This window comes from Capricornis sumatraensis, chromosome 16 (assembly GCF_032405125.1).
Source record: "Capricornis sumatraensis isolate serow.1 chromosome 16, serow.2, whole genome shotgun sequence".
NCBI classification, from domain to species: domain Eukaryota; kingdom Metazoa; phylum Chordata; class Mammalia; order Artiodactyla; family Bovidae; genus Capricornis; species Capricornis sumatraensis.
Genome location: NC_091084.1, coordinates 35,885,954 through 35,900,617, shown reverse-complemented (window position 1 = coordinate 35,900,617; position 14,664 = coordinate 35,885,954).

Genomic DNA, 14,664 nt, shown 5'->3' with positions numbered 1-14,664 from the left:
GCACTCAGACAGAGTGACAGCCCATCAGCCCTACACTGGGGTGATCTGGAAACAAGAGCAGAGGGTACCTGGCAGCTGCTTTGCAATAATTTAATCAAATGGCAGACAAGTGCTCCAGGAGGCTGTTAATCAAAGTGAGACGTACAGGCTGTCATACCTGTAGGGTCAGTGATCTGAAGGATGCCAAGCCTGTCTTTAAATTCCCTTCCTGCGTTAGACATGAATTAGGCTGCTCTCCAGCTTTCATTCCAAAGATAGTAAATCTGTGGTTGGAAATCTCTGAACTTTAATGATATCCATGTTTGAGAGGTGACTCCTCGAAACTCTGGACTGTGGTTTCAGTTAAGAGTTCAACACAGACAGTGGTTTCTCATGAGAGAAGAAGGGGCCTCTGCGTAGTAGAGTCCTGTTTACTTGTGTTCCATCTCTGAGACTCCACAGTACAATGACCCTTCTTGGAAAACCAGACTCAGTTTGACTGGGGCAGGGGATAATTGGGCAGACAAAACAGAAAATTACTGAATGAGTAATTTAAGAAAGGATGGAAACAATAGCACAGATAACACAGGGACAATCCAGACAACAAACACATACCTCATAACATTTTGGAAGCAGTTAGTAGCATTTGAACAAGACCAGGAAAACTTTCAAAGCATAGAGACCATCAATATACTGAAACACCTTACCACATCTCACATTTCACAGCTAGCATGTTTAAATACACACTCAGTAAAGCTATTAACATGGATGGCTACAACGCTGTTAACTGATATTTTGTCCAGATGGGATTCTCCCTGGGGAAACCAAATCAGAAAACAAAATAGTCAGCCAATAGGAAACAATTCTCAGAATGACCATGTGTTCTGTAGAGCTAAACTGTTAGGGACCTCAAGCTCTGGAGAAAAGAGCCCGGATGATTTCTTTGAGGGTTCCACAATATAGGTTATTAACTCATGTTCCAAGGAGACAGAGAAGGGAGACCAGGAAACTTTCTCAACAGACTTCCATAGTTTTCCTATGGGCTGTTTAACTGGTTTCCACATATTTTCTTATTTATGGTCAAATGATCCTCTCCCATCTGTATATATAAGAGATATACCTTGAAGACTTCCATCTTTCTAAGCAAGTTTTACCCTATTTCAGCATGCCTTTGCTGAGGAATGAAGAAAGTCTGAGAGTTAGAGACATTTGCTTAGTAGCAGCTTCTGCAGCCCTAAGCATAAAGTGGAAAAAAGTAAAGTGAAAGTGTTAGTCTCTCAGTCGAGTCCAACTCTTTGAGATCCCATGGACTGTAGCCCTCCAGGCTGCTCTGTCCATGGAATTCTACAGGCAAGAATATTGGAGTAGGTTGTCATTCCCTTGTCCAGGGGATCTTCCTGACCCAGGGATTGAACCTGGGTCCCCTGCATTGCAGGAGGATTCTTTACCATCTGAGCCACCAGGGAATCCATCAAACAGACTGACAAGGCAGTAACCTGGGAGAACTTCCACTTTTTCTGAGAGGGAAAGCACTGACTCAGATTCCCCTACTAGCGCAGGTCATACAGGGACACTGTGCGACACCTTAGCAGGCCAGAAGCTGGGTGATCGATGCCTAGTCACCAGGGAAATCTGTGCACATGTTACTGAAAATTCATCCCCACCCCCAACCTTTCCAGCTAGAACATCAGACAAACTGTATTTGCTGCTATGCCTGGTTACAGCCTCTCTGCTGTGTAAGAGACCAACACTGTTGTAGAAAAGGTCAGCTCGCGGTTATCTTTTTTTTCCCCTGGTTTTGGTCCTGCCATGCAGCATATGGGATCATAGGTTCCCCAACCAGGGATTGAACCCATGCCCACTGGAAGGCATAATTACTGGATGGCCAGGGAAACCCCAGCTCACAATTATGAACATGAATTTTAAAGTTTATTTATTTATTTTGGAGGCTGTGCCTTAGTTGTGACATGTGGAATCTAGTTCCCTGACAAGGGGTTGAACCCAGGCGTCCTGCATTGGGAGTGTGGAGTCTTAGCCACTGGACTGGCAGGTAAGTCCCCTGTACATGATTTTTTTTTTTAATGTGTGGTAGTAAAACAAAATTTACCTGCTCAGATTGCTCTCCCTTAAACACATACCCGCAGACAACCAGGGGAGAAAGAGACAGGAGGGAGTGCAGGATGAAAACATTACAAGATCTACATGGAAGGCAAACTGAGGACCGGAATACTGAACAGGTAGCCCCACAAGCTGTCACCAAAATGGGAACACCAGGCTATCCTTCTTCAAAATAGGCTTCTCCAGGCCCTGGAGATTCTGTTGCTGACTCTCAATTCTGGGTCAGGAGATGCGCGCACTGGTTCCACCCAGGTCTGCCAAAAACCAGTTTTATGGACTTGATGACTGACTTTTCTCTGAGCCTCATTTTCCTCCTTATCTGTAAAAGGTTAGAAGAGATGATTCTAGGCTCCTAAATAGACAGGAATACACAAAAGTGAAGACAAAGAAGGCAACTGAGATCCTAATGTTTAATATTTCTTATCCATGCTGCTGCTGCTGCTGCTAAGTTGCTTCAGTCGTGTCTGACTCTGTGCGACCCCATAGACGGCAGCCCACCAGGCTCCGCCGTCCCTGGGATTCTCCAGGCAAGAACACTGGAGTGGGTTGCCATTTCCTTCTCCATAATTCATCATAAAACGAAGGAAAGACTGAATTATCAGAAGGGCACGCTTATTATTTAGTGGGTAATGTGTCTGTATCCACGTCGAAGCCTTACATTTTAGTCTCCTCCGGGAACAGTAATGGAAGAAGTCAGAAATACCTGGAAGAGAGGATAACAGACTGAGAAAGATGTTTTAAAACCTTGCTCTGGTGCTCTGTAATTGAGTTAAACAAATAAACAGGCAGATGAAACTCCTGATTTCTAAAGCTTTTTGGATGACACCAGCTGTTCATAGGTATCTAGAGACTTGTGTTCGTTTGATCAGCATGTAGAACAGAGACATGCAGTTGCACCGAAACACAGACGCTGTGATGATGAAGCAAGTGACACCTAGAAACAGGGTGGGAAGGCGGGGGTCATCTGAGGCTGAGCCTGGGCATGCGGCTCGGAGAGTCAGGATGGACAAGGCACAGACAGCTCTAATAGGACAAGTCAGAAAGGGCCAGACAGCCCGCTGACACTGTTCCCTGAGTGACAGAAAGATCTTTTGTCTGCCTCAGCAGGCCCGTCATTTGCTTGGCTTCTGGTGACAATACCTATAGAAAGCATGCGGCTCAGTTATCAACCCTATGCAATATGTCAGCTTGGATGAAAATGGAAACCACTGTTACCTGGCTGGAGCAGAGGGATGGGGAATGGTCTAGAAAATTCACTTCATGAACATAAAATTTCATGAAGCCAGTGCTGTGCTTAGTTGCTCCACCGTGGACTGTATAGCCTGCCAGGCTCCTCTGTCCAAAGGGATTCTCCAGGCAAGAAAACTGGAATGGGTTGCCATGCCCTCTTCCAGAGGATCTTTCCAACCCAGGGACCAAACCCAGGTCTCCTGCATTGCAGGTACATTTTTTGCCATCTGAGCCACCAGGGAAGCCCTATGAAGTCAGAGCTAAGGACAAATTTAAGGCAATAATGATGCAAATTTTAATTTAATTTAACTTAAAAGCTCATTCAAAAAAAAAAAAAAGATTCTATGGCTTGGACTTTCAAAAGTCCCAGGTGGAAAAAGCTTATAATCATATGTTTTAGAAATTTTTCAAAATATTGTTAACTGGGTTCTGCAACTGTACATCCTCATAAAACCTAGTGGCAGGTTTGACATATAAGATGTCATCCAACACAGTATTCTGTTTCCAGTGAGGCCCACACTTAACTAATCCCAGATGGATGGGGACTATCCAATGTCAAATTCACAGCCTTTCTTGGTCACCTGCTGCTGCTGCTAAGTCACTTCAGTCATGTCCGACTCTGTGCAACCCCATAGGTGGCAGCCCACCAGGCTCCCTGCCCCTGGGATTCTCCAGGCAAGAACACTGGAGTGGGTTGCCATTTCCTTTTCCAATGCATGAAAGTGAAAAGTGAAAGTGAAGTCACTCAGTAGTGCCTGACTCTTAGCGACCACATGGACTGCAGCCTACCAGGCTCCTCCATCCGTAGGATTTTCCAGGCAAGAGTACTCGAGTGGGTTGCCATTGCCTTCTCCGTCTTGGTCACCTACCCAGCAATAACAGCTCCATCTTTTGACAGTACAATTAAGGCAATGCTAATTTTAGGGGGATGGTCACTGACCTGCATCCTCTTATCCAGATACCAACCCTAGAATCTCAGAGGACCTCTGAGACATGTCACCAGGATCTCAAACTCCAACCCTTTTCTTTGAAATTTCTCTCTATCCCTCCCTTCAATCTCTTCTTCTGTCTCCTCATTCTCTCAGCCTATTGAGCATCTTTTGGTTTCACTTGGCTCTAGGTCACTCTCCTCGAGAACAGTCTCACCAGCACTCTTGATGCCAAGTGGTTTGGCCAAACCTTCCCAGTACATCTCCTCCCAGAGAGAAATCCAACCAGCTCCTCGCTTTGCCCAGGGATCAGCTCTATACAGAAACTTTTTGGCTTGCCCACAATCACCTTGGCTTCTCCAAGGTGATTCTTCCCTCTACAAATTTAAGCTTTTCTATCCATTTATTTTTAATTTTTTAATAGATTCTGTTGCCTATTGAGTTCTTAGAAACCCTACTCTTAGCTGTCTCTTTCCTGTATCTAATCTCTCCCTTTCTAACTAGCTGCCCCCCTTTATGACAGGCATTTTCGAATGCTTCCCGTCATTTAAAAAATCTTGTTTTTATTCCTACTTCTCTTCTAAATGTCCTCCTTTTCTTCAAATGTTGAGAGCAGTGTCCCTAAACTCCCTGCTGCCTTCAATTCCTCAACTCTGGGCAATGGCACCCGCCTCCTCCAAGTCAATCACTTTGAAACTTCTCCATTCTTCAACTCACCACTCTGCTTCCTACTTTATTCTCAGAAAATGACTTCACCTCCTGGAGGAGACAGAAGTTACCTCTGAAAGTCACCCCCGAAGTTATCTCCTGAAGTGACGCCCAGTGGTCCTTCACATGAGCACTTTCTAAAGCAGCAATCATCTTTTGCTACTTTCCTATTTTTCCCAAGAAAGGGGTGCTCCTTCTCTCCCCTTATAGGGTTTTAATGAGAATTCAATCAATCAATAAATGTAAAATACCTAACATAACGCTTACATGTGCTCAGTCACACAGTTGTGTATGACTCTGCGGCTCCATGGACTGTGCCCTGCCAGGCCCCTCTGCCCATGGGATTCTCTAGGCAAGAACACTGGAGTGGGTTGCCATGCCCTCCTCCAGGGGATCTTCCCGACTCAGAGATCGAACCCGTGCCTCCTGCATTGGCAGCCAGATTCTTTACCACTGATCCACCTGGGAAGCCCCAACACAATGCTTAGCAGGCCATAAATAATATTGGTTCTTTTTAAAAAATACCTTATTGAAGTATAGTTGATTTACAACATTGTATTAATTAATTACTTCTGTACAACAAAGTGATATATATATGGTATATACACCAGTATATATACCAGCTTTGTGTGTGTGCGTGTACAATACACATATATAAATATGTATATAATCTTTTCCATTATGGTTTATCACAAGATATTGCAAATAGTTCCCTGTGCTATACAACTATTTGTTGTTTATAATATTGGTTCTTATTCATTCTTCCCGCTACAAATTTAATCTTTTCTATCCATCTATTTTTAATTTTTTCATAGATTCTATCGCCTATTGAGTTGTTAGAAACCCTACTCTTAGCTCTCTCTTTCCTGTATCTTTAATCTCTCCCTTTCTAACTAGCTGCCCCCCTTTATGGACAGGCATTTTCAAGTGCTTCCCGCCATTTAAATAATCTTGTTTTTGTTCCTACTTCTCTTCTAAATGTCCTCCTTTTCTTCAAATGTTGAGAGCAGTGTCCCTTAACTCCCTGCTGCCTTCAACTCCTCAACTCTGGGCAGTGGCACCTGCCTCCTCTTGCTCCATCTTCCCTTACGACTTCATTAAAACCATTTAGGCCGAGTTTACGAACGACCCCCTGCATCTCTACTCCAACAGCCTCTTTTCAATCCTCATCCTGTTCAGACTCTGATCTCATTACCTTCCCTTTCAACTCTGCTTCTTTTCTGAAACATCATATCTGAATTTGCAGCTCCTGACCTAGTTAGGATAACATCAAGCTAGAACACTAATGCAAGCCGTGGCCCCTCCCTCCCTCAGCCTCCACCATCCACCTACTACCAAATTGTGATGACTCTTTTGAAAAACTAATTCTCAAATCCGGAGAGTCTACTCCAACCTTTCTTGCCAGAGCTCAGACTCATCTCAAACCTCACCTGGACACTCAGCAGCCCCTTGATGGGAACTGGCTTTCAGACTCCCCCTGTTTTGGTTACTCCTCACATCGCTGCCTGAGTTAAGTCTCCCAAATACACGCATCTGTTTTTCTCACTCTCCTCCTAGAGAGTGTTCAGGGCTCCCCCTTGCCTCTCTGAAGTTCAGCTCTGAAACGGGACCTTAAGGGTCAAGTCCAAGTTCACTGCTCTGTCCTCAAGCCCTCCTGCAGCACACCCTGTGGTCTGAAGCATCAAACACCCCCACAACTTCTTGTTTCTGCACAGGCTCTCTGACCAAAATACAATTTCACCCTTTCTCATCTGGAACCTGTCTACTCTCCCTTCAAAGCCCCAGCTCAAATACAACCTCTTCTGAAAAAGCCTTCTCGGCTTCTCCTGGGCTGTTTGGCTCTCTGTTCCTGTATTGCCTTATTCTTACCTCCTAAAAGCCATTAACAAGTTGCCTCTGACTCTTCCACTCAGCCTACCTTCCTCACTAGACCATGAGCTCTTTGAAGAAAGAAAGATCTTATTCAACTGGGTATTCCCAGTACCCATTCAGTTTCTTGTTTAATAAACGTTTGTTGCAGGAGTATAAACAGAGGATACGGTTCAAGAAATGACAGAAATAAACAAGAAGAGAATAAAATTGTAGTGAGAATACATTACACCTTGTCCACAATGGGTAAAGGTAAGGTGGTTGTTGTTGTATTGTTTTAGTTGCTAAGTTGTGTCTGACTCTTTGTGACCCTATGGACTGTAGCCTGACAGGCTCCTCTGTCCATGGGATTCTCCAGGCAAGAATACTGGAGTGGGTTGCCATTTCTTCCTCCAGGGGATCTTTCCAACCTGGGAACGAACCCCCCAAGCAGCCTGCGTCTCCTGCTTCGCAAGTGGATTCTTTACCACTGAGCCACCTGGGAAGCTCCAAAAGATGATACCCTAGTAGAAAAGGACAGGAGATAAGGATGCTTCATTAGTGCTCAGAATAACCCACATTCAACTCATTTCTTTCCACTGTCAACACAGGAATAAAATCCATAAAAAGTGCTCATGTCTGTATTCTTTTCTCTCTGATTTCAGGCTTGTGGGTACCACTTTCTCCCAAGACCAGTTGTCCAAATGATCACAGTATCATCATCAGAACAGGTATACAAGATGCCCAAAGGCTCACTGCCTAAATTAAATTTGACTGTTGCTAAGAGATATCAGGCTTCAGACAGAAGAGTCTGAAGAGTCAAAACTGGCACCAGCACTGAGCTCAGGTGCAGGAGGCATCCAGATGTACTAAGAATGATCATGCTAGGGGTGGAAAGAAAATAGGTAAGATTATTTAAAGCCAATTTCAGAAATCCTCTCATCTCACCTTCTGTTGGGCAAATACTCTTAAGAAAAGAGTCCCGTTGTACCTTCTAACCTGTTCCTGCTTCATGACAAGCCATAATCTACATTCAGCTTGGGGTAAGCTAACTGCTAAATAAAGCCATCAGCCCAGCCTTCTTCACCTGGGCTTTTGCTTTTTCAGGCAAACAGCAGGGACACACATGTGCACGCAAAAGAGCAGCCAGGATGGACCAGAAATTAACAGTCTCTATTGATTGTTGCCAACTGAATTCAAACAGGAGGGAACAACCTCAGCCAAGATGAAGAAAGACATCAGATGGCCAAATTATAGAGACTTGAATCCTGACAGGACTTGCTTGGCTCTCTCTTGGAAGTAGCAGTCTTCCTCAAGTTCTTTGATTTTTGCCTTACAGAAATTTATTTAGCCACTGGTTCAGCTGGAGCAGAACTAACTCTTCCTTCAGGGTAATCTATGAGGAAAGGAGGGATATCATAGTTATGAGGAGTAGGTATAACGCCAACTTTCATTCAGTATTTTCTTTGACTTAAATGTCAAGAAAACTTGGCAGTGGGTTCACATACCAAAACCTAAAGGAAAGACAGTAGGTGTCAAGCAAAGTAATATAGTCTGCCTCTCTGTTCTCAACTCTTTAAACTAGTTTTGCATGGGTGTCCATATTTTAAGGAATTCCTTACACCCTCACCTGCAGAGAAAGAGAACTGATGACAGCTGATGGGAAAGGCTATGAGAAAAAAGATGGCATTGAAAATTTAGAGTGGCATCCACAAGAGAGAGAACAGTATCACAGTATTTAAGAATGGATCATAGTATTTAAAGATAGAACATTGGTTGATGCCCAATCTCCACCACTTCCTGTCGATGTGATCTCCGACATCATGTCTGTATGTGCCAGTAACTATAAAATGTGGATGGAAATGTATTCCACATAAAGTTCTCATGATGATTCAACAAAATAACATAAGTGCTCTATGAGCAACAGCACACACTACAATGATATTTTAGTAGTAATAAAATAAAAAGAGGGCTTCCCTTGTGACTCAGAAGGTAGTGTCTGCCTGCAATGTGGGAGACGTGGGTTCAATCCCTAGTTTGGGAAGATCCCCTAGAGAAGGAAATGGCAACCCACTGAGGAGTTCAAGGTACTTTTGTTTACCGTCTACACTCGTGGGATGGTGACATCAACCTCACCAGAAAAGGGAAAATTTTCAGATAAAGACTTTCTATCAGTTCTCTACTTCCAAACAAGTTGAGGAACCTGTTCTGAGGATTCAATTAAATAAAGACTTGAGCATGAAAGGCTCAGGGTCCCAGCATAGAAGTCTGGGAAGAACCTAAGATGAAGCAATGATAGAAACAGTCATGTTTGGCTCCCAGGACTGTGGGGCTGACATGAGGAATCAAGCTCAGTTCTAAGCACAATGCAGCTGGGAGGTGTGAGCAACAGACAGAGGCTTTATATCTGGGAGGCCACACTTTGAAACTGATGGTAGTAAAAGAAGTCCTGGCTTGAGTTCATCTTTTTTCCCCTTTTGCTCCAAGATGCATAAAACATTTCCCTATCAATTTCCTTGGCGTCAAAGCCAGGCCAAAGAAACTGCCTGAACCAGACAGACAAGAAGAAAGAATGCAGAGAGAAAACACACGTGGATGCCCGATTAGAGTAAAATGAAGGAACCTGGCTTCTGCTTTTCTCTTAATGGACTGTCAATCCTTCATTTCCCCAGGTATTTGAACACACATCTGTATGGCACATGTCGATCCTCTCAATTGCTCTCTGCATCAGAGATGAAGATACCTTTTTATAGTCACTGCAGGGAATATTCTTTGACTAGTAAGCCTGCTTAGTTCTGGCGGGAAAGATCAGCCTCTACAAGGCTAGCGGGCAAGAAGAAGAGCTCCTTTCTGAGTCACACTGTCCCATCCCTCACTCCTTTGAAGTCGGAACTGACTCAACCACAGTCTGCACAATTATCCAGTCATGACGGCTGGATGTGTCAAAACAGCATTTTAGAGGTTAAGAGACAATGAACTGTATAAACATTCAATGCATATGGCAAAAGAGGTCATAAATACCCCATTAAACACAAACATGTGTGTGGGAAGGGACAAGTCTTTTGAATTGTCTTTCATTTACACATCTGCCCAATCAACCTTGTCTTATTAACTGGTCCCCTTAATATGCACTGTTGGGTTTTTCTTTCCCCTCCTAAAGAATGGTTGGATGGCTTCCCAGATGGCTCAGGAGTAAACAATCCACCTGCCAGTGGAGGAGCTGCAGGAGAGGCAGGTTTGATTCCTGGGTCAGGAAGATCCCCTGGAGGAGGAAATGGCTACCCACTCCAGTATTCTTGCCTGAAAAAGTCCATGAACAGAGGAGCCTGGTGAGCTATAGTCCATAGGGTCGAAAAGAGTCGGACATGACTGCGTGACTAAGCAAAGAATGGTTATGGGCAAAGGAACATGCATTTTAATTGTTACTCAGGCTCCTGGGACTTTAGGAAGTAAATCTAAATCAACCATGTCTAAACCAACAAAGCTTTGTCTTCTCTGTGTTCTAACCAGGAACAAGATGTACAATGTGGATATTCCTGCCACCTAACCACTGTCACACCAGCAAAATACACACAAGCTTCCCTGAGCAGACCATCCAACAGAGCAAGAGCCCAAATCCTAAGCAGATCTTCCACTCAGGGAAAGTTCAGCTAACCAGAACTGTTTTTTGTTTTTTGTTTTTTTTTTTAATGAGATCTCCAAGGAGAATTGGACAAAGTCTCTAAAAGGCTGGAATCAAAGCCAATGTCCACCCTTCAGAAAAAAGTTATGGGAGGGGAAATACTGTCCTTCCCTAGAATTCAGTTAACTGGAAGTTCTGCTAACAAGCCCAAGCGAGCCTGTGGGCAAGGTTCCTTTCTGGCTTCTGTACACCCCTCCTCAAAGCAGCTCTTTTCCAAGCCCAGGCTTCTTTTGAGGATGCTTTCTTATCTGATTAAACGGAATATTATGCGAAATATTCAGCCACCCCGGCACCGGCTGTGTGGGTGTGCTGGATAAAATCTTCATGAAAACGCCATCACAGGTCATTTGTTTAATTTCAATTCTGCACAATGTAAAAATAGAACGAGCTGCCGTGAAGGGTTGAGGCTTGACAGCTTCAATGAGAAGTCTCCAACAGCACAAAAACCACGCTGTTCTGCCGGATCGCCTGCTTGCTCCCTGTGCCAGAGGAGCAGGGGGAAGAGAAAAGCTCCGAAAGTGAGGTACAGCTTTCACGCTCCTCTGCTCTTTCCCCCCTTTTCACCCTTTCTTGCACCTCTCTGCGTCTTCCTCTTACTCCGTCTGTTCCCTCTCTCTCCTCCCACTTGGCTGGCTTCCTCTCTTAGCCGACCCGCCCGCCCGTCCCTCCTTCATCATCTCTTATGTGTCATTTCTTTTTCTCCTCCCGTGTGCTCTACTCCCTCACCTGCACTGCCTACCTGCAGGTGCACCAGGACTCAAACTCTTCTAGGAATTGCTCTCCGAACCCGTTCCCATCTTTATCCCCTTTCCACCAAGCCCCAGACACTGAAAATGGAACTTCAGAGATCAATTAAGATCAGGTGACATGAGCTTCAGGGGCTGCCTTTTTTCATATTCCCTCATCTAGCCAAATACGTTTATTATTCATGGAGCTCAGCAGCTACCGGCAGGTGGGCAGGCAGGAGGTACCTCACTAGCCTTGTGTTCTAGACAAGTCAATTTTCAATTTTATGAAGATTTAAAAAATAAACAGATGCCCAAGTCGCACTCTCCAATGGTGATCCCTGAAGCCCACAGCCACCTCCACATCAACCTTAACACAATCTCAACTCAGAAAGGGAAACTTCTCCTTAACCAGGGGCTCCAGAGCTGCACGGAAAGCCCACATGATTGCTGAGACCAGAGAGTGAGGCCTCCTGCTTCATTCATCCCTGCTGAGGTCTCAGAAAGGCTCCACTACCTGACCTGGTTTCAAACCAAAGGGTTAGGTAGTTTTAAGTCTGTTCAAAGGCTGATGGAAGCAATGCAATAGAGCTCATTTTCTGCCCAGAATGGACCTCCTTGCCTATGGAGCCATCTTCCTCCCCTACTGTGGATCACCAGTAACTTCCTCTGTGCAGACAGAACTTCACTGCTGCTTTGAGGAAAGTCTATCAGAAAAGGTGGTTAGCAGACCACTAAGCCACAAATTCATCAACGTCAACCCAGTTGAGAGAAGCACCTAAACTGTTTTTATTGTTATCTCACAGATCTGTGCTTGAGTCCAAGGCCAAGTGTTCTCCTAGCTAAAGAGTTCTATTTTCACACCTCCCCCAAATGAGGCTTCAATAAATCAGGAGGACCCTCATAAAAGCATATCTCTATTCAGGATCCCATTTCCTAAAACACCCACCCCACCTTTGCTGTAAGACTGCCTCCGCCCTCTTGCCTGTTACTGGCCAGGCTCCTCTGAGAGGCAGGTGCACAATGTGTACCCACCAGGTATGAAGCAGAGTGACACCAGGGCACCGCTGAGCAACCAGAGTCCTGAACCTACAAAAATAAGGGGCACGTGGAACCCAGCGGTGTTTCTGCTTTGTGCACGTGAGAGTTCTGTACCAAATGAATGAAATGATGATTTTAACACAATTTAAAGAATAATCATGTCTAGGGCAGAAAATGAAATGTGGTTCCTGATGTACCAATCCACAGGTGCATAAGGGGGTAAGGAGGGGAAAAAAGAAAGGCTCCTCATCAACGTGAAAGGAGCATGAAAATCAAAACAGAGTAGAAACCACGGCAGATGCCTCAAGAGAAAGCACCCTCTCAGCCGGGGCAATCGGAATGGGTGGTAATTCCAAGGAAAATTGTAAACAGCAGCCCAACAGCACAAACAGCTGAAAATAACATGCCGCTTGCATGAAAGCAGCAGTGGAAGCAGAGCAGTGGGAACACCTCTGGACACAGCTGCAGCCCTGCACTGGTGGCTTCAGGTACGGGTGTACACACTACAGATGTGTCTGACCGAGAGCCCTGACCCAGGAAGTCAACAGTCAGCCGATCTGTGAAGACATCACATGACTGCGATGGTCCAAAAGCAAAGGCTGAAAGGTGGTGGCAGGGACCCCCTTTATCTGCCATATCCTCATACAGATGTGATTTCATTCAAGGCCTATGATCCATGATCCCTGAACGCAGAGGAGCAAAAATCCAAATAAGGCGCTCACATTTGGGGATGAGGTCACTTGGGGTTCTGCAGGAGCATCCCAGCTTGGCTAGGTATTGATCAGTTACTCATAATGGTTTCTTTCCAACATGAACACCAAAGCCTGGCCTCAAATCTCCAAAACCTAGCAGCCTTTGAGTGTGGACCCAGGAAACCAGAACTTCCCAGCTTCCACTGGAGACCCTGGATCTCCTAAACAGCCATGATGCCAGCAGAGCTCTGGGCCCAAGGTGCAAGCTGAGGATGAGATCTTCAGAGCAAGTGACAAAGTACAGGAACCCAGGGGAGGGGCTCCAGGCAAAGGCTGTGACCTCACCAATGTCCTCACTATATACCATCCAGGGCAGCTGGTTCAATCATAAGAAGCAGTGAAGGTGACATGGACAGGGACATCCGGATGAACAAGGCACGTGATCTTCAAGTACTAAACAGAGGCAGAGGCACCACTGAACAGGCAGAATCAACATTACCCTCAGCCAGAGCACAAGATTCAATTACTCACACAAGAGACACAAGTCTATACTTTGCCCTCTACCCTTCTTAATGCTGTTTAATGAAAGAGAGAGAGGGACAGGTCACATTCGAACAGTGTGTACACCCTACTCTGAGAGTACCTGCTCCACAACGAGCCTTGAGATCAGATGAGGGGCAAAGAGGGGCATTTTGGGGTGAGGACAGAAATGCAGCATTTTCAACTTGTTTCCAATATCGGTTTCCTGAAAGAGACAGCCCAGCCGAGATATTTTTCCCCTGAAAAGCCCCCCAGCTGAGGGCTCCTCATCCCTAAGGCAACCTTCTCTAGCTCCAATAGGTGATGAGCCCACGTGGGCACCAGCAGGGGAGACAGCTCAGCACTCTGAGCAAATCTCTGTCCTCACCAGAGGGGTGGGAGTTACATCTGTTGCTGTCATGAAAACATTTCATTATTTTTTCACAAGTCTTTACCCCCACCCCCACTCCGGATAAAACTAGGGATTTTCAAAGTATACGTGATATGCACAATCCTCCCACCCTATCGATCTCCAATGCTGGGTATGTGATGGAGTCACCTCTCTCTGCCATTCTGAGATCCACCAGATTTCAGACCCAGGAGCACACTCTCAGCTGCTGGTTCCTACGTGGCCTTGGAGCCTAGGGACCAGGCTAAGGAACTTTGAGGGGAATGAAGTTTCTCCAGGCATGAGGTCAGTTGATGGGTGCCAACAAGTTGTTTGGTCTCTAACAACTTCATTTCCATGGCCATGCTTTCTCATCCCTTCATCCACTTCTTAAGAGTAATTCCATTTCTTCTAGAATGGGACTCCTAGATGCATCCCTAGGTCCAAACCAGGAATTCCTCCAATTACTAGACCTTCCACCTCCGCCACATTTGGAAAGGCAGAGCCTCTCCCTAGTCTTACTAGGTACCACTGGATAAACCTCATGACGTCCACTCTGCCTTTCTTCCAAATCTTGGACTTCCACCACACCGGGGGGACAGGCACAGACTGATGCGGGTGGGCAGGTGGGGTCAGGGAAGCACTGCTCAGAACAAAGAAAGCCAGTGCCCCCAGTTCAAACTTTTGCCAGAAAGCTGGAGAGAAGCAGACACAAGCCCCAAGCCCACAGCCCTGCCCTCGCCGCTCGCCTAAGCACATCTCCAGAACTGAGTGGAGAATGAAGCCAGCTTAGCCATCTCTGCAA